Source organism: Rhipicephalus microplus, unplaced genomic scaffold (genome assembly GCF_043290135.1).
Source record: "Rhipicephalus microplus isolate Deutch F79 unplaced genomic scaffold, USDA_Rmic scaffold_21, whole genome shotgun sequence".
NCBI lineage: Eukaryota > Metazoa > Arthropoda > Arachnida > Ixodida > Ixodidae > Rhipicephalus > Rhipicephalus microplus.
In genome coordinates, this window is record NW_027464594.1 from 6,506,800 (window position 1) to 6,522,556 (window position 15,757).

The following is a 15,757-nucleotide window of genomic DNA, read 5'->3' on the forward strand; positions in this document are numbered from 1 at the left end:
CATTCGGCCACAGGGTAAAAGTATTGAAGGTATATAGCGTGCGCGAATTGGAGACTTAATGACAGCAGATAAAAGAAAATACTTCCGACACCGGGAATCAAACCCGGGCCTCCTGGGTGAGAGCCAGGTATCCTAGCCACTAGACCATGCCGGAGAGCAGAGAGGGAAGGAGCGATCGCTTAGCGATTCGGCCAACAGGGTAAAACTATTGAAGTTACATAGCGTGCGCAAATTGGAGACTTGTTGACAGCAGATGAAAGAATATATTTCCGACACCGGGAATCGAACCCGGGCCTCCTGGGTGAGAGCCAGGTATCCTAGCCACAAGACCATGCCAGAGAACGGAGAGGGGCGGAGCAATCGCTTAGCCATTGGGCCAACAGGGTAAAAGTATTGAAGTTATATAGCATGCGCAAATTGGAGACTTGATGACAGCAGATAAAAGAAAATACTTTTGACACCGGGAATCGAACCTGGGTCTCCTGGGTGAGAGCCAGGTATCCTAGCCACTACACCATGTCGGAGAACGGAGAGGGACGGAGCGGTCGCTTAGCCATTCTGCCAACACGGTATAAGTATTGAAGGTATATAGCGTGCGCAAATTGGAGACTTGATGACAGCAGATAAAAGAAAATACTTCCGACACCGGAAATAGAACCCGGGCCTCCTCGGTGAGAGCAGGGTATCCTAGCCACTAGACCATGCCGGAGAGCAGAGAGGGAAGGAGCGATCGCTTAGCGATTCGGCCAACAGGGTAAAACTATTGAAGTTACATTGCGGGCGCAAATTGGAGACTTAATGACAGCAAGTAAAAGAAAATACTTCCGACACAGGGAATCGAACCCGGCTCTCCTGGGTGAAAGCTAGGTATCCTAGCCACAAGACCATGCCGGAGAACAGAGAGGGAAGGAGCGATCGCTTAGCGATTCGGCCAACAGTATAAATGTATTGAAGTTACATAGCGTGTGCAAATTGGAGACTTGATGATAGCAGATAAAAGAAAATACTTCAGACACCGGAATCGCACCCGGGCCTCCTGTGTGAGAGCCAGGTATCTTAGCCACTAGACCATGCAGGAGAACAGAGAGGGAAATAGCGATCGCTTAGCCATTTGGCCGACAGGGTAAAACTTTTGAAGTTACATAGCGTGCGCAAATTGGATACTTGTTGACAGCAGATGAAAGAAAATACTTCCGACACCGGGAATCGAACCTGGGTCTCCTGGGTGAGAGCCAGGTTTCCTAGCCACTAGACCATGCAGGAGAACGGAGAGGGATGGAGCAATCGCTTAGCCATTCGGCCAACACGGTAAAAGTATTGAAGGTATATAGTGTGCGCGAATTGGAGACTTGATGACACCAGATAAAAGAAAATACTTCCGACACCGGGAATCGAACCCGGGCCTCCTGGGTGAGAGCCAGGTATCCTAGCTCTAGACCATGCTGGAGAGCAGAGAGGGAAGGAGCGATCGCTTAGCGATTCGGCCAACAGGGTAAAAGTATATAAGTCACGTAGCATGCGCAAATTGGAGACTTGATGATAGCAGATAAAAGAAAATACTTACGACACCGGGAATCGAACCCGGCTCTCCTGGGTGAAAGCTAGGTATCCTAGCCACTAAACCATGCTGGAGAACGGAGAGGGACAAGAGCGATCCCTTAGCCATTCGGCCAACAGGGTAAAACTATTGAAGTTACATAGCGTGCGCGAATAGGAGACTTGATGACAGCAGATAAAAAATACTTCCAGCGCCGGGAATAGCACCCGGGCCTCCTGGGTGAGAGCCAGGTATCCTAGCCACTAGACGATGCCGGAGATAAGAGAGGGACGGAGCGATCGCTTAGTGATTCGGCCAACAGGCTAAAAGTATTGAAGTTATATAGCGTGCACAAATTGCAGACTTGATGATAGCAGATAAAAGAAAACACTTCCGACACCGGGAATCGTACCCGGGCATCCTGAGTGAGAGCCAGGTATCCAAGCCACTAAACCATGCTGGAGAGAGTGGAGCGATCACTTAGTCATTCGGCCAACAAGGTAAAAATATTGAAGGTACATTGCGTGCGCAAATTGGAGACCTAATGATAGCCGATAAAAAATACTTCCAACACCGGGAATCGAACCCGGGCCTCCTGGGTGAGAGCCAGGTATCCTAGCCGCTAGACATGCCAGAGAACAGAGTGGGACGGAGCGATCGCTTAGCCATTCGGCCAATAGGGTAAAAGTATTGAAGTTATATAGCGTGCGCGAATGGGAGACTTGATGACCGCAGATAAAAGAAAATACTTCCGACACCGGGAATCAAACCCGGGCCTCCTGGGTGAGAGCCAGGTATCCTAGCCACTAGACCATGCCGGAGAGCAGAGAGGGAAGGAGCGATCGCTTAGCGATTCGGCCAAAAGGGTAAAAGTATTGAGGTTACGTAGCGTGCGCAAATTGGAGACTTGATGATAGCAGATAAAAGAAAATACTTACCACACCGGGAATCGAACCCGGGTCTCCTGGGTGAGAGCTAGGAATCCTAGCCACTAGACCATGCTGGAGAATGGAGAGGGACAAGAGCGATCCCTTAGCCATTCGGCCAACAGTGTAAATGTATTGAAGTTACATAGCGCGCGCAAATTGGAGACTTGATGAAAGCAGATAAAAGAAAATACTTCCGACACCGGGAATCGCACCCGGGCCTCCTGTGTGAAAGCCAGGCATCTTAGCTACTAGACCATGCAGGAGAACAGAGAGGGAAATTGCGATCGCGTAGCCTTTTGGCGGACAGGGTAAAACTATTGAAGTTACATAGCGCGCGCAAATTGGAGACTTGTTGACAGCAGATGAAAGAATATATTTCCGACACCGGGAATCGAACCCGGGCCTCCTGGGTGAGAGCCAGGTATCCTAGCCACAAGACCATGCCGGAGAACGGAGAGGGGCGGAGCAATCGCTTAGCCATTCGGCCAACACGGTAAAAGTATTGAAGGTATATAACGTGCGCAAATTGGAGACTTGATGACAGCAGATAAAAGAAAATACTTTCGACACCGGGAATCGAACCCGGGCCTCCAGGGTGAGAGCCAGGTATCCTAGCCACTAGACCATGCCAGAGAACAGAGAGGGACGGAGCGATCGCTTAGCCATTATGCCAACAGGGTAAAACTATTGAAGTTACATAGCGTGCGCGAATAGGAGACTTGATGACAGCAGATAAAAATTACTTCCGACGCCGGGAATAGCACCCGGGCCTCCTGGGTGAGAGCCAGGTATCCTAGCCACTAGACGATGCCGGAGATAAGAGAGGGACGGAGCGATCGTTTAGTGATTCGGCCAACACGGTAAAAGTATTGAAGGTATATAGCGTGCGCGAATTGGAGACTTGATGACAGCAGATAAAAGAAAATACTTTCGACACCGGGAATCAAACCCGGGCCTCCTGGGTGAGAGCAAGGTATCCTAGCCACTAGACCATGCAGGAGAACAGAGAGGGAAATTGCGATCGCGTAGCATTTGGCGGACAGGGTGAAACTATTGAAGTTACATAGCGTGCGCAAATTGGAGACTTGTTGACAGCAGATGAAAGAAAATATTTCCGACACCGGGAATCGAACCTGGGCCTCCTGGGTGAGAGCCAGGTATCCTAGCCACTAGATCATGCCGGAGAACAGAGAGGGACGGAGCAATCTCTTAGCCTTTCGGCCAACACGGTAAAAGTATTGAAGGTATATAGCGTGCGCAAATTGGAGACTTGATGACAGCAGATAAAAGAAAATATTTTCGACACCGGGAATCGAACCCGGGCCTCCTGGGTGAGAGCAAGGTATCCTAGCCACTAGACCATGCCGGAGAACAGAGAGGGACGGAGTGATCGCTTAGGCATTATGCCAACAGGGTAAAAGTATTGAAGTTATATAGCGTGCGCAAATTGGAGACTTGTTAACAGCAGATGGAAGAAAATATTTCCGACACCGGGAATTGAACACGGGCCTCCTGGGTGAGAGCCAGGTATCCTAGCCACTAGACCATGCCGGAGAACGGTGAGGGACAGAGCAATCGCATAGCCATTCGGCATGACGGTAAACGTATTGAAGGTATATAGTGTGCGCAAACTGAAGACTTGATGACAGCAGATAAAAGAAAATACTTTCGACACCGTGTATCGAACCCGGGCCTCCTGGGTGAGAGCCAGGTATCCTAGCCACTAGACCATGCCAGAGAACAGAGAGGGACGGAGCGATCGCTTAGCCATTCGGCCACAGGGTAAAAGTATTGAAGTTATATAGCGTGCGCAAATTGGAGACTTGATGACAGCAGATAAAAGAAATTACGTCCGACACCGGGAATCGAACCTGGGCCTCCTGGGTGAGAGCCAGGTATCCTAGCTACTAGACCATGCCGGAGAATGGAGAGGGACGGAGGGATCGCTTAGCCATTCGGACAACACGGTAAAAGTATTGAAGGTATATAGCGTGCGCGAATTGGAGACTTAATGACAGCAGATAAAAGAAAATACTTCCGACACCGGAAATCAAACCCGGGCCTCCTGGGTGAGAGCCAGGTATCCTAGCCACTAGACCATGCCGGAGAGCAGAGAGGGAAGGAGCGATCGCTTAGCGATTCGGCCAACAGGGTAAAACTATTGAAGTTACATAGCGTGCGCAAATTGGAGACTTGTTGACAGCAGATGAAAGAATATATTTCCGACACCGAGAATTGAACCCGGGCCTCCTGGGTGAGAGCCAGGTATTCTAGCCACAAGACCATGCCGGAGAACGGAGAGGGGCGGAGCAATCGCTTAGCCATTCGGCCAACAGGGTAAAAGTATTGAAGTTATATAGCATGCGCAAATTGGAGACTTGATGACAGCAGATAAAAGAAAATACTTTTGACACCGGGAATCGAACCTAGGTCTCCTGGGTGAGAGCCAGGTATCCTAGCCACTACACCATGTCGGAGAACGGACAGGGACGGAGCGGTCGCTTAGCCATTCTGCCAACACTGTAAAAGTATTGAAGGTATATAGCGTGCGCGAATTGGAGACTTGATGACAGCAGATAAAAGAAAATACTTCCGACGCCGGAAATAGAACCCGGGCCTCCTCGGTGAGAGCAGGGTATCCTAGCCACTAGACCATGCCGGAGAGCAGAGAGGGAAGGAGCGATCGCTTAGCGATTCGGCCAACAGGGTAAAACTATTGAAGTTACATTGCGGGCGCAAATTGGAGACTTAATGACAGCGGGTAAAAGGAAATACTTCCGACACAGGGAATCGAACCCGGCTCTCCTGGGTGAAAGCTAGGTATCCTAGCCACTAAACCATGCTGGAGAACGGAGAGGGACAAGAGCGATCCCTTAGCCATTCAGCCAACAGGGTAAAACTATTGAAGTTACATAGCGTGCGCGAATAGGAGACTTGATGACAGCAGATAAAAAATACTTCCGACGCCGGGAATAGCACCCGGGCCTCCTGGGTGAGAGCCAAGTATCCTAGCCACTAGACGATGCCGGAGATAAGAGAGGGACGGAGCGATCGCTTAGTGATTCGGCCAACAGGGTAAAAGTATTGAAGTTACATAGCGTGCACAAATTGCAGACTTGATGATAGCAGATAAAAGAAAACACTTCCGACACCGGGAATCGTACCCGGGACTCCTGGGTGAGAGCCAGGTATCCTAGCCACAAGACCATGCCGGAGAACAGAGAGGGAAGGAGCGATCGCTTAGCGATTCGGCCAACAGTATAAATGTATTGAAGTTACATAGCGTGTGCAAATTGGAGACTTGATGATAGCAGATAAAAGAAAATACTTCAGACACCGGAATCGCACCCGGGCCTCCTGTGTGAGAGCCAGGTATCTTAGCCACTAGACCATGCAGGAGAACAGAGAGGGAAATAGCGATCGCTTAGCCATTTGGCCGACAGGGTAAAACTTTTGAAGTTACATAGCGTGCGCAAATTGGATACTTGTTGACAGCAGATGAAAGAAAATACTTCCGACACCGGGAATCGAACCTGGGTCTCCTGGGTGAGAGCCAGGTTTCCTAGCCACTAGACCATGCCGGAGAACGGAGAGGGATGGAGCAATCGCTTAGCCATTCGGCCAACACGGTAAAAGTATTGAAGGTATATAGTGTGCGCGAATTGGAGACTTGATGACAGCAGATAAAAGAAAATACTTCCGACACCGGGAATCGAACCCGGGCCTCCTGGGTGAGAGCCAGGTATCCTAGCTCTAGACCATGCTGGAGAGCAGAGAGGGAAGGAGCGATCGCTTAGCGATTCGGCCAACAGGGTAAAAGTATTGAAGTCACGTAGCATGCGCAAATTGGAGACTTGATGATAGCAGATAAAAGAAAATACTTACGACACCGGGAATCGAACCCGGCTCTCCTGGGTGAAAGCTAGGTATCCTAGCCACTAAACCATGCTGGAGAACGGAGAGGGACAAAAGCGATCCCTTAGCCATTCGGCCAACAGGGTAAAAATATTGAAGTTACATAGCGTGCGCGAATAGGAGACTTGATGACAGCAGATAAAAATACTTCCAGCGCCGGGAATACCACCCGGGCCTCCTGGGTGAGAGCCAGGTATCCTAGCCACTAGACGATGCCAGAGATAAGAGAAGGACGGAGCGATCGCTTAGTGATTCGGCCAACAGGGTAAAAGTATTGAAGTTATATAGCGTGCACAAATTGCAGACTTGATGATAGCAGATAAAAGAAAACACTTCCGACACCGGGAATCGTACCCGGGCATCCTGAGTGAGAGCCAGGTATCCAAGCCACTAAACCATGCTGGAGAGAGTGGAGCGATCACTTAGTCATTCGGCCAACAAGGTAAAAGTATTGAAGGTACATTGCGTGCGCAAATTGGAGACTTGATGATAGCCGATAAAAATACTTCCGACACCGGGAATCGAACCCGGGCCTCCTGGGTTAGAGCCAGGTATCCTAGCCGCTAGACATGCCAGAGAACAGAGAGGGACGGAGCGATCGCTTAGCCATTCGGCCAATAGGGTAAAAGTATTGAAGTTATATAGCGTGCGCGAATGGGAGACTTGATGACAGCAGATAAAAGAAAATACTTCCGACACCGGGAATCAAACCCGGGCCTCCTGGCTGAGAGCCAGGTATCCTAGCCACTAGACCATGCCGGAGAGCAGAGAGGGAAGGAGCGATCGCTTAGCGATTCGGCCAAAAGGGTAAAAGTATTGAGGTTACGTAGCGTGCGCAAATTGGAGACTTGATGATAGCAGATAAAAGAAAATACTTACGACACCGGGAATCGAACCCGGGTCTCCTGGGTGAGAGCTAGGAATCCTAGCCACTAGACCATGCTGGAGAATGGAGAGGGACAAGAGCGATCCCTTAGCCATTCGGCCAACAGTGCAAATGTATTGAAGTTACATAGCGCGCGCAAATTGGAGACTTGATGATAGCAGATAAAAAAAAATACTTCCGACACCGGGAATCGCACCCGGGCCTCCTGTGTGAAAGCCAGGCATCTTAGCTACTAGACCATGCAGGAGAACAGAGAGGGAAATTGCGATCGCGTAGCCATTTGGTGGACAGGGTAAAACTATTGAAGTTACATAGCGTGCGCAAATTGGAGACTTGTTGACAGCAGATGAAAGAATATATTTCCGACACCGGGAATCGAACCCGGGCCTCCTGGGTGAGAGCCAGGTATCCTAGCCACAAGACCATGCCGGAGAACGGAGAGGGGCGGAGCAATCGCTTAGCCATTCGGCCAACACGGTAAAAGTATTGAAGGTATATAACGTGCGTAAATTGGAGACTTGATGACAGCAGATAAAAGAAAATACTTTCGACACCGGGAATCGAACCCGGGCCTCCAGGGTGAGAGCCAGGTATCCTAGCCACTAGACCATGCCAGAGAACAGCGAGGGACGGAGCGATCGCTTAGCCATTATGCCAACAGGGTAAAACTATTGAAGTTACATAGCGTGCGCGAATAGGAGACTTGATGACAGCAGATAAAAAATACTTCCGACGGCGGGAATAGCACCCGGGCCTCCTGGGTGAGAGCCAGGTATCCTAGCCACTAGACGATGCCGGAGATAAGAGAGGGACGGAGCGATCGCTTAGTGATTCGGCCAACAGGGTAAACGTATTGAAGTTACATAGCGTGCACAAATTGCAGACTTGATGATAGCAGATAAAAGAAAACACTTCCGACACCGGGAATCGTACCCGGGCCTCCTGAGTGAAAGCCAGGTATCCAAGCCACTAGACCATGCTGGAGAGAGTGGAGCGATCACTTAGTCATTCGGGCAACAAGGTAAAAGTATTGAAGGTATGTTGCGTGCGAAAATTGGAGACTTGATGATAGCCGATAAAAAATACTTCCGACACCGGGAATCGAACCCGAGCCTCCTGGGTGAGAGCCAGATATCCTGGCTATTAGACCACGCCGAGAACGGAGAGGGACGGAGCGATCGCTTAGCCATTCGGCCAACAGGGTAAAAGTATTGAAGTTATATAGCGTGTGCAAATTGGAGACTTGAAGATAACCGTTAAGAGAAAGTACTTACGACACCGGGAATCGAACCCGGGTTTCTGGGTGAGAGCTAGGAATTCTAGCCACTAGACCATGCTGCAGAACGGAGAGGGACAAGAGCGAATCCTTAGCCATTTGGCCAACAGTGTAAATGTATTGAAGTTACATAGCGTGCGCAAATTGGAGACTTGATGATAGGAAATAAAAGAAAATACTTCCGACACCGGGAATCGCACCCGGGCCTCCTGTGTGAAAGCCAGGCATCTTAGCTACTAGATCTTGCAGGAGAACAGAGAGGGAAATTGCGATCGCGTAGCCATTTGGCGGACAGGGTGAAACTATTGAAGTTACATAGCGTGCGCAAATTGGAGACTTGTTGACAGCAGATAAAAGAAAATATTTCCGACACCGGGAATCGAACCTGGGCCTCCTGGTTGAGAGCCAGGTATCCTAGCCACTAGATCATTCCGGAGAACGGAAAGGGACGGAGCAATCGCTTAGCCTTTCGGCCAACACGGTAAAAGTATTGAAGGTATATAGCGTGCGCAAATTGGAGACTTGATGACAGCAGATAAAAGAAAATACTTTCGACACCGGGAATCGAACCCGGGCCTCCTGGGAGAGAGCAAGGTATCCTAGCCACTAGACCATGCCGGAGAACAGAGAGGGACGGAGCGATCGCTTAGCCATTATGCCAACAGTGTAAATGTATTGAAGTTACATAGCGCACGCAAATTGGAGACTTGATGATAGCAGATAAAAGAAAATACTTCCGACACCGGGAATCGCACCCGGGCCTCATGTGTGGAAGCCATGCATCTTAGCTACTAGACCATGCAGGAGAACAGAAAGGGAAATTGCGATCGCGTAGCCATTTGGCGGACAGGGTAAAACTATTGAAGTTACATAGCGTGCGCAAATTGGAGACTTGTTGACAGCAGATAAAAGAATATATTTCCGACACCGGGAATCGAACCCGGGCCTCCTGGGTGAGAGCCAGGTATCCTAGCCCCAAGACCATGCCGGACAACGGAGCAATCGCTTAGCCATTCGGCCAACACGGTAAAAGTATTGAAGGTATATAACGTGCGCAAATTGGAGACTTGATGACAGCAGATAAAAGAAAATACTTTCGACACCGGGAATCGAACCCGGGCCTCCAGGGTGAAAGCCAGGTATCCTAGCCACTAGACCATGCCAGAGAACAGAGAGGGACGGAGCGATCGCTTAGCCATTATGCCAACAGGGTAAAACTATTGAAGTTACATAGCGTGCGCGAATAGGAGACTTCATGACAGCAGATAAAAAATACTTCCGACGCCTGGAATAGCACCCGGGCCTCCTGGGTGAGAGCCAGGTATCCTAGCCACTAGACGATGCCGGAGATAAGAGAGGGACGGAGCGATCGCTTAGTGATTCGGCCAACAGGGTAAACGTATTGAAGTTACATAGCGTGCACAAATTGCAGACTTGATGATAGCAGATAAAAGAAAACACTTCTGACACCGGGAATCGTACCCGGGCCTCCTGAGTGAAAGCGAGGTATCCAAGCCACTAGACCATGCTGGAGAGAGTGGAGCGATCACTTAGTCATTCGGCCAACAAGGTAAAAGTATTGAAGGTACATTGCGTGCGAAAATTGGAGACTTGATGATAGCCGATAAAAAATACTTCCGACACCGGGAATCGAACCCGAGCCTCCTGGGTGAGAGCCAGATATCCTAGCTATTAGACCACGCCGAGAACGGAGAGGGACGGAGCGATCGCTTAGCCATTCGGCCAACAGGGTAAAAGTATTGAAGTTATATAGCGTGTGCAAATTGGAGACTTGAAGATAACCGTTAAGAGAAAGTACTTACGACACCGGGAATCGAACCCGGGTTCCTGGGTGAGAGCTAGGAATTCTAGCCACTAGACCATGCTGCAGAACGGAGAGGGACAAGAGCGATTCCTTAGCCATTCTGCCAACACGGTAAAAGTATTGAAGGTATATAGCGTGCGCGAATTGGAGACTTGATGACAGCAGATAAAAGAAAATACTTCCGACACCGGAAATAGAACCCGGGCCTCCTCGGTGAGAGCAGGGTATCCTAGCCACTAGACCATGCCGGAGAGCAGAGAGGGAAGGAGCGATAGCTTAGCGATTCGGCCAACAGGGTAAAACTATTGAAGTTACATTGCGGGCACAAATTGGAGACTTAATGACAGCGGGTAAAAGAAAATACTTCCGACACAGGGAATCGAACCCGGCTCCCTTGGGTGAAAGCTAGGTATCCTAGCCACTAAACCATGCTGGAGAGAGTGAAGCGATCACTTAGTCATTCGGCCAACAAGGTAAAAGTATTGAAGGTACATTGCGTGCGCAAATTGGAGACTTGATGATAGCCGATAAAAAATACTTCCGACACCGGGAATCGAACCCGGGCCTCCTGGGTGAGAGCCAGGTATCCTAGCCGCTAGACATGCCAGAGAACAGAGAGGGACGGAGCGATCGCTTAGCCATTCGGCCAATAGGGTAAAAGTATTGAAGTTATATAGCGTGCGCGAATGGGAGACTTGATGACAGCAGATAAAAGAAAATACTTCCGACACCGGGAATCAAACCCGGGCCTCCTGGGTGAGAGCCAGGTATCCTAGCCACTAGACCATGCCGGAGAGCAGAGAGGGAAGGAGCGATCGCTTAGCGATTCGGCCAACAGGGTAAAAGTATTGAGGTTACGTAGCGTGCGCAAATTGGAGACTTGATGATAGCAGATAAAAGAAAATACTTACGACACCGGGAATTGAACCCGGGTCTCCTGGGTGAGAGCTAGGAATCCTAGCCACTAGACCATGCTGGAGAACGGAGAGGGACAAGAGCGATCCCTTAGCCATTCGGCCAACAGTGTAAATGTATTGAATTTACATAGCGCGCGCAAATTGGAGACTTGATGATATCAGATAAAAGAAAATACTTCCGACACCGGGAATCGCACCCGGGCCTCCTGTGTGAAAGCCAGGCATCTTAGCTACTAGACCATGCAGGAGAACAGAGAGGGAAATTGCGATCGCGTAGCCATTTGGAGGACAGGGTAAAACTATTGAAGTTGCATAGCGTGCGCAAATTGGAGACTTGTTGACAGCAGATGAAAGAATATATTTCCGACACCGGGAATCGAACCCGGGCCTCCTGGGTGAGAGCCAGGTATCCTAGCCACAAGACCATGCCGGAGAACGGAGAGGGGCGGAGCAATCGCTTAGCCATTCGGCCAACACGGTAAAAGTATTGAAGGTATATAACGTGCGCAAATTGGAGACTTGATGACAGCAGATAAAAGAAAATACTTTCGACACCGGGAATCGAACCCGGGCCTCCAGGGTGAGAGCCAGGTATCCTAGCCACTAGACCATGCCAGAGAACAGAGAGGGACGGAGCGATCGCTTAGCCATTATGCCAACAGGGTAAAACTATTGAAGTTACATAGCGTGCGCAAATAGGAGACTTCATGACAGCAGATAAAAAATACTTCCGACGCCGGGAATAGCACCCGGGCCTCCTGGGTGAGAGCCAGGTATCCTAGCCACTAGACGATGCCGGAGATAAGAGAGGGACGGAGCGATCGCTTAGTGATTCGGCCAACAGGGTAAACGTATTGAAGTTACATAGCGTGCACAAATTGCGGACTTGATGATAGCAGATAAAAGAAAACACTTCTGACACCGGGATTCGTACCCGGGCCTCCTGAGTGAAAGCCAGGTACCCAAGCCACTAGACTATGCTGGAGAGAGTGGAGCGATCACTTAGTCATTCGGCCAACAAGGTAAAAGTATTGAAGGTACATTGCGTGCGAAAATTGGAGACTTGATGATAGCCGATAAAAAATACTTCCGACACCGGGAATCGAACCCGAGCCTCCTGGGTGAGAGCCAGATATCCTAGCTATTAGACCACGCCGAGAACGGAGAGGGACGGAGCGATCGCTTAGCCATTCGGCCAACAGGGTAAAAGTATTGAAGTTATATATCGTGTGCAAATTGGAGACTTGAAGATAACCGTTAAAAGAAAGTACTTACGACACCGGGAATCGAACCCGGGTTCCTGGGTGAGAGCTAGGAATTCTAGCCACTAGACCATGCTGCAGAACGGAGAGGGACAAGAGCGATTCCTTAGCCATTTGGCCGACAGTGTAAATGTATTGAAGTTACATAGCGTGCGCAAATTGGAGACTTGATGATAGGAAATAAAAGAAAATACTTCCGACACCGGGAATCGCACCCGGGCCTCCTGTGTGAAAGCCAGGCATCTTAGCTACTACACCTTGCAGGAGAACAGAGAGGGAAATTGCGATCGCGTAGCCATTTGGCGGACAAGGTGAAACTTTTGAAGGTATATAGCGTGCGCAAATTGGAGACTTGTTGACAGCAGATGAAAGAAAATATTTCCGACAGCGGGAATCGAACCTGGGCCTCCTGGGTGAGAGCCAGGTATCCTAGCCACTAGATCATGCCGGAGAACAGAGAGGGACGGAGCAATCGCTTAGCCTTTCGGCCAACACGGTAAAAGTATTGAAGGTATATAGCGTGCGCAAATTGGAGACTTGATGATAGCAGATAAAAGAAAAAAACTTCCGATATTGGGAATCGCACCCGGGGCCCCTGTGTGAGAGCCAGGTATCCTAGCCACTAGACCATGCAGGAGAACGGTGAGGGACAGAGCAATCGCTTAGCCATTCGGCACGACGGTAAAAGTATTGAAGGTATATAGCGTGCGCAAATTGGAGACTTGTTGACAGCATATGAAAGAATATATTTCCGACACCGGGAATCGAACCCGGGCCTCCTGGGTGAGAGCCAGGTGTCCTAGCCACAAGACCATGCCGGAGAACGGAGAGGGGCGAAGCAATTGCTTAGCCATTCGGCCAACATGGTAAAAGTATTGAAGGTATATAGCGTGCGCAAATTGGAGACTTGATGACAGCAGATAAAAGAAAATACTTTCGACACCGGGAATCGAACCCGGGCCTCCTGGGTGAGAGCAAGGTATCCTAGCCACTAGACCATACCGGTGAACAGAGAGGGACGGAGCGATCGCTTAGCCATTATGCCAACAGGGTAAAAGTATTGAAGTTACATAGCGTGCGCAAATTGGAGACTTGTTGACAGCAGATGAAAGAAAATATTTCCGACACCTGGAATCGAACCCGGGCCTCCTAGGTGAGAGCCAGGTATCCTAGCCACAAGACCATGCCGGAGAACGGAGAGGGGCGGAGCAATCGCTTAGCCATTCGGCCAACACGGTAAAAGTATTGAAGGTATATAGCGTGCGCAAATTGGAGACTTGATGACAGCAGATAAAAGAAAATACTTTCGACACCGGGAATCGAACCCGGGCCTCCTGGGTGAGAGCAAGGTATCCTAGCCACTAGACCATGCCGGAGAACACAGAGGGAAATTGCGATCGCGTAGCCATTTGGCGGACAGGGTGAAACTATTGAAGTTACATAGCTTGCGCAAATTGGAGACTTGTTGACAGCAGATGAAAGAAAATATTTCCGACACCTGGAATCGAACCTGGGCCTCCTGTGTGAGAGCCAGGTATCCTAGCCACTAGATCATGCCGGAGAACGGAGAGGGACGGAGCAATCGCTTAGCCTTTTGGCCAACACGGTAAAAGTATTGAAGGTATATAGCGTGCGCAAATTGGAGACTTGATGACAGCAGATAAAAGAAAATACTTTCGACACCGGGAATCGAACCCGGGCCTCCTGGGTGAGAGCAAGGTATCCTAGCCACTAGACCATGCCGGAGAACAGAGAGGGACGGAGCGATCGCTTAGCCATTATGCCAACAGGGTAAAAGTATTGAAAGTATATAGCGTGCGCAAATTGGAGACTTGATGACAGCAGATAAAAGAAAATACTTTCGACACCGGGTATCGAACCCGGGCCTCCTGGGTGAGAGCCAGGTATCCTAGCCACTAGACCATGCCAGAGAACAGAGAAGGACGGAGCGATCGCTTAGCCATTCGGCCAACAGGGTAAAAGTATTGAAGTTACGTAGCGTGCGCAAATTGGAGACTTGATGATAGCAGATAAAAGAAAATACTTATGACACCGGGAATCAAACCCGGGCGTCCTGGGTGAGAGCCAGGTATCTTAACCACAAGACCATGCCGGAGAACGGAGAGGGTCGGAGCAATCGCTTAGCCATTCGGCCAACACGGTAAAAGTATTGAAGGTATATAACGTGCGCAAATTGGAGACTTGATGACAGCAGATAAAAGAAAATACTTTCGACACCGGGAATCGAACCCGGGCGTCCAGGGTGAGAGCCAGGTATCCTAGCCACTAGACCATGCCAGAGAACAGAGAGGGACGGAGCGATCGCTTAGCCATTATGCCAACAGGGTAAAAGTATTGAAGTTATATAGCGTGCGCAAATTGGAGACTTGATGACAGCAGATAAAAGGAAATACTTTTGACACCGGGAATCGAACCTGGGTCTCCTGAGTGAGAGCCAGGTATCCTAGCCACTACACCATGTCGGAAAACGGAGAGGGACGGAGCGGTCGCTTAGCCATTCGGCCAACACGGTAAAAGTATTGAAGGTATATAGCGTGCGCGAATTGGAGACTTGATGACAGCAGATAAAAGAAAATACTTCCGACACCGGGAATAGAACCCGGGCCTCCTCGGTGAGAGCAAGGTATTCTAGCCACTAGACCATGCCGGAGAGCAGAGAGGGAAGGAGCGATCGCTTAGCGATTCGGCCAACAGGGTAAAACTATTGAAGTTACATTGCGGGCGCAAATTGGAGACTTAATGACAGCGGGTAAAAGAAAATACTTCCGACACAGGGAATCGAACCCGGCTCTCCTGGGTGAAAGCTAGGTATCCTAGCCACTAAACCATGCTGGAGAACGGAGAGGGACAAGAGCGATCTCTTAGCCATTCGGACAACAGGGTAAAACTAATGAAGTTACATAGCGTGCGCGAATAGGAGACTTGATGACAGCAGATAAAAAATACTTCCGACGCCGGGAATAGCACCCGGGCCTCCTGGGTGAGAGCCAAGTATCCTAGCCACTAACGATGCCGGAGATAAGACAGGGACGGAGTGATCGCTTAGTGATTCGGCCAACAGGGTAAAAGTATTGAAGGTACATTGCGTGCGAAAATTGGAGACTTGATGATAGCCGATAAAAAATACTTCCGACACCGGGAATCGAACCCGAGCCTCCTGGGTGAGAGCCAGATATCCTAGCTATTAAA

At 49.7% G+C, this 15,757-nt stretch overlaps 31 non-coding genes across 31 annotated transcripts; all 31 read right to left on the reverse strand.

The window, feature by feature from the left end:
* Positions 1-82: 82 nt before the first annotated feature.
* Positions 83-154, reverse strand: TRNAE-CUC (transfer RNA glutamic acid (anticodon CUC)). The gene has a single exon. It is a non-coding gene; the product is annotated as a tRNA-Glu (tRNA).
* A 113-nt stretch (positions 155-267) lies between these two features.
* Positions 268-339, reverse strand: TRNAE-CUC (transfer RNA glutamic acid (anticodon CUC)). Its single transcript has one exon. It is a non-coding gene; the product is annotated as a tRNA-Glu (tRNA).
* A 1,037-nt stretch (positions 340-1,376) lies between these two features.
* Positions 1,377-1,447, reverse strand: TRNAE-CUC (transfer RNA glutamic acid (anticodon CUC)). The gene has a single exon. It is a non-coding gene; the product is annotated as a tRNA-Glu (tRNA).
* Positions 1,448-2,286: 839 nt separating this feature from the next.
* Positions 2,287-2,358, reverse strand: TRNAE-CUC (transfer RNA glutamic acid (anticodon CUC)). Its single transcript has one exon. It is a non-coding gene; the product is annotated as a tRNA-Glu (tRNA).
* Positions 2,359-2,842: 484 nt separating this feature from the next.
* On the reverse strand, positions 2,843-2,914 carry TRNAE-CUC (transfer RNA glutamic acid (anticodon CUC)). Its single transcript has one exon. It is a non-coding gene; the product is annotated as a tRNA-Glu (tRNA).
* Positions 2,915-3,027: 113 nt separating this feature from the next.
* On the reverse strand, positions 3,028-3,099 carry TRNAE-CUC (transfer RNA glutamic acid (anticodon CUC)). The gene has a single exon. It is a non-coding gene; the product is annotated as a tRNA-Glu (tRNA).
* A 479-nt stretch (positions 3,100-3,578) lies between these two features.
* Positions 3,579-3,650, reverse strand: TRNAE-CUC (transfer RNA glutamic acid (anticodon CUC)). The gene has a single exon. It is a non-coding gene; the product is annotated as a tRNA-Glu (tRNA).
* A 113-nt stretch (positions 3,651-3,763) lies between these two features.
* Positions 3,764-3,835, reverse strand: TRNAE-CUC (transfer RNA glutamic acid (anticodon CUC)). The gene has a single exon. It is a non-coding gene; the product is annotated as a tRNA-Glu (tRNA).
* A 113-nt stretch (positions 3,836-3,948) lies between these two features.
* On the reverse strand, positions 3,949-4,020 carry TRNAE-CUC (transfer RNA glutamic acid (anticodon CUC)). The gene has a single exon. It is a non-coding gene; the product is annotated as a tRNA-Glu (tRNA).
* A 112-nt stretch (positions 4,021-4,132) lies between these two features.
* TRNAE-CUC (transfer RNA glutamic acid (anticodon CUC)) lies at positions 4,133-4,204 on the reverse strand. The gene has a single exon. It is a non-coding gene; the product is annotated as a tRNA-Glu (tRNA).
* A 112-nt stretch (positions 4,205-4,316) lies between these two features.
* Positions 4,317-4,388, reverse strand: TRNAE-CUC (transfer RNA glutamic acid (anticodon CUC)). Its single transcript has one exon. It is a non-coding gene; the product is annotated as a tRNA-Glu (tRNA).
* A 113-nt stretch (positions 4,389-4,501) lies between these two features.
* Positions 4,502-4,573, reverse strand: TRNAE-CUC (transfer RNA glutamic acid (anticodon CUC)). Its single transcript has one exon. It is a non-coding gene; the product is annotated as a tRNA-Glu (tRNA).
* A 1,036-nt stretch (positions 4,574-5,609) lies between these two features.
* TRNAE-CUC (transfer RNA glutamic acid (anticodon CUC)) lies at positions 5,610-5,681 on the reverse strand. The gene has a single exon. It is a non-coding gene; the product is annotated as a tRNA-Glu (tRNA).
* Positions 5,682-5,978: 297 nt separating this feature from the next.
* On the reverse strand, positions 5,979-6,050 carry TRNAE-CUC (transfer RNA glutamic acid (anticodon CUC)). Its single transcript has one exon. It is a non-coding gene; the product is annotated as a tRNA-Glu (tRNA).
* A 113-nt stretch (positions 6,051-6,163) lies between these two features.
* On the reverse strand, positions 6,164-6,234 carry TRNAE-CUC (transfer RNA glutamic acid (anticodon CUC)). The gene has a single exon. It is a non-coding gene; the product is annotated as a tRNA-Glu (tRNA).
* Positions 6,235-7,071: 837 nt separating this feature from the next.
* Positions 7,072-7,143, reverse strand: TRNAE-CUC (transfer RNA glutamic acid (anticodon CUC)). The gene has a single exon. It is a non-coding gene; the product is annotated as a tRNA-Glu (tRNA).
* Positions 7,144-7,627: 484 nt separating this feature from the next.
* Positions 7,628-7,699, reverse strand: TRNAE-CUC (transfer RNA glutamic acid (anticodon CUC)). The gene has a single exon. It is a non-coding gene; the product is annotated as a tRNA-Glu (tRNA).
* Positions 7,700-7,812: 113 nt separating this feature from the next.
* On the reverse strand, positions 7,813-7,884 carry TRNAE-CUC (transfer RNA glutamic acid (anticodon CUC)). The gene has a single exon. It is a non-coding gene; the product is annotated as a tRNA-Glu (tRNA).
* Positions 7,885-8,907: 1,023 nt separating this feature from the next.
* On the reverse strand, positions 8,908-8,979 carry TRNAE-CUC (transfer RNA glutamic acid (anticodon CUC)). Its single transcript has one exon. It is a non-coding gene; the product is annotated as a tRNA-Glu (tRNA).
* A 483-nt stretch (positions 8,980-9,462) lies between these two features.
* Positions 9,463-9,534, reverse strand: TRNAE-CUC (transfer RNA glutamic acid (anticodon CUC)). Its single transcript has one exon. It is a non-coding gene; the product is annotated as a tRNA-Glu (tRNA).
* A 103-nt stretch (positions 9,535-9,637) lies between these two features.
* On the reverse strand, positions 9,638-9,709 carry TRNAE-UUC (transfer RNA glutamic acid (anticodon UUC)). The gene has a single exon. It is a non-coding gene; the product is annotated as a tRNA-Glu (tRNA).
* A 1,381-nt stretch (positions 9,710-11,090) lies between these two features.
* On the reverse strand, positions 11,091-11,162 carry TRNAE-CUC (transfer RNA glutamic acid (anticodon CUC)). Its single transcript has one exon. It is a non-coding gene; the product is annotated as a tRNA-Glu (tRNA).
* Positions 11,163-11,646: 484 nt separating this feature from the next.
* TRNAE-CUC (transfer RNA glutamic acid (anticodon CUC)) lies at positions 11,647-11,718 on the reverse strand. Its single transcript has one exon. It is a non-coding gene; the product is annotated as a tRNA-Glu (tRNA).
* Positions 11,719-11,831: 113 nt separating this feature from the next.
* Positions 11,832-11,903, reverse strand: TRNAE-CUC (transfer RNA glutamic acid (anticodon CUC)). Its single transcript has one exon. It is a non-coding gene; the product is annotated as a tRNA-Glu (tRNA).
* A 1,023-nt stretch (positions 11,904-12,926) lies between these two features.
* On the reverse strand, positions 12,927-12,998 carry TRNAE-CUC (transfer RNA glutamic acid (anticodon CUC)). Its single transcript has one exon. It is a non-coding gene; the product is annotated as a tRNA-Glu (tRNA).
* A 298-nt stretch (positions 12,999-13,296) lies between these two features.
* On the reverse strand, positions 13,297-13,368 carry TRNAE-CUC (transfer RNA glutamic acid (anticodon CUC)). Its single transcript has one exon. It is a non-coding gene; the product is annotated as a tRNA-Glu (tRNA).
* Positions 13,369-13,851: 483 nt separating this feature from the next.
* On the reverse strand, positions 13,852-13,923 carry TRNAE-CUC (transfer RNA glutamic acid (anticodon CUC)). The gene has a single exon. It is a non-coding gene; the product is annotated as a tRNA-Glu (tRNA).
* A 298-nt stretch (positions 13,924-14,221) lies between these two features.
* Positions 14,222-14,293, reverse strand: TRNAE-CUC (transfer RNA glutamic acid (anticodon CUC)). The gene has a single exon. It is a non-coding gene; the product is annotated as a tRNA-Glu (tRNA).
* A 113-nt stretch (positions 14,294-14,406) lies between these two features.
* TRNAE-CUC (transfer RNA glutamic acid (anticodon CUC)) lies at positions 14,407-14,478 on the reverse strand. Its single transcript has one exon. It is a non-coding gene; the product is annotated as a tRNA-Glu (tRNA).
* Positions 14,479-14,776: 298 nt separating this feature from the next.
* TRNAE-CUC (transfer RNA glutamic acid (anticodon CUC)) lies at positions 14,777-14,848 on the reverse strand. The gene has a single exon. It is a non-coding gene; the product is annotated as a tRNA-Glu (tRNA).
* A 298-nt stretch (positions 14,849-15,146) lies between these two features.
* TRNAE-CUC (transfer RNA glutamic acid (anticodon CUC)) lies at positions 15,147-15,218 on the reverse strand. The gene has a single exon. It is a non-coding gene; the product is annotated as a tRNA-Glu (tRNA).
* Positions 15,219-15,757: the final 539 nt, after the last annotated feature.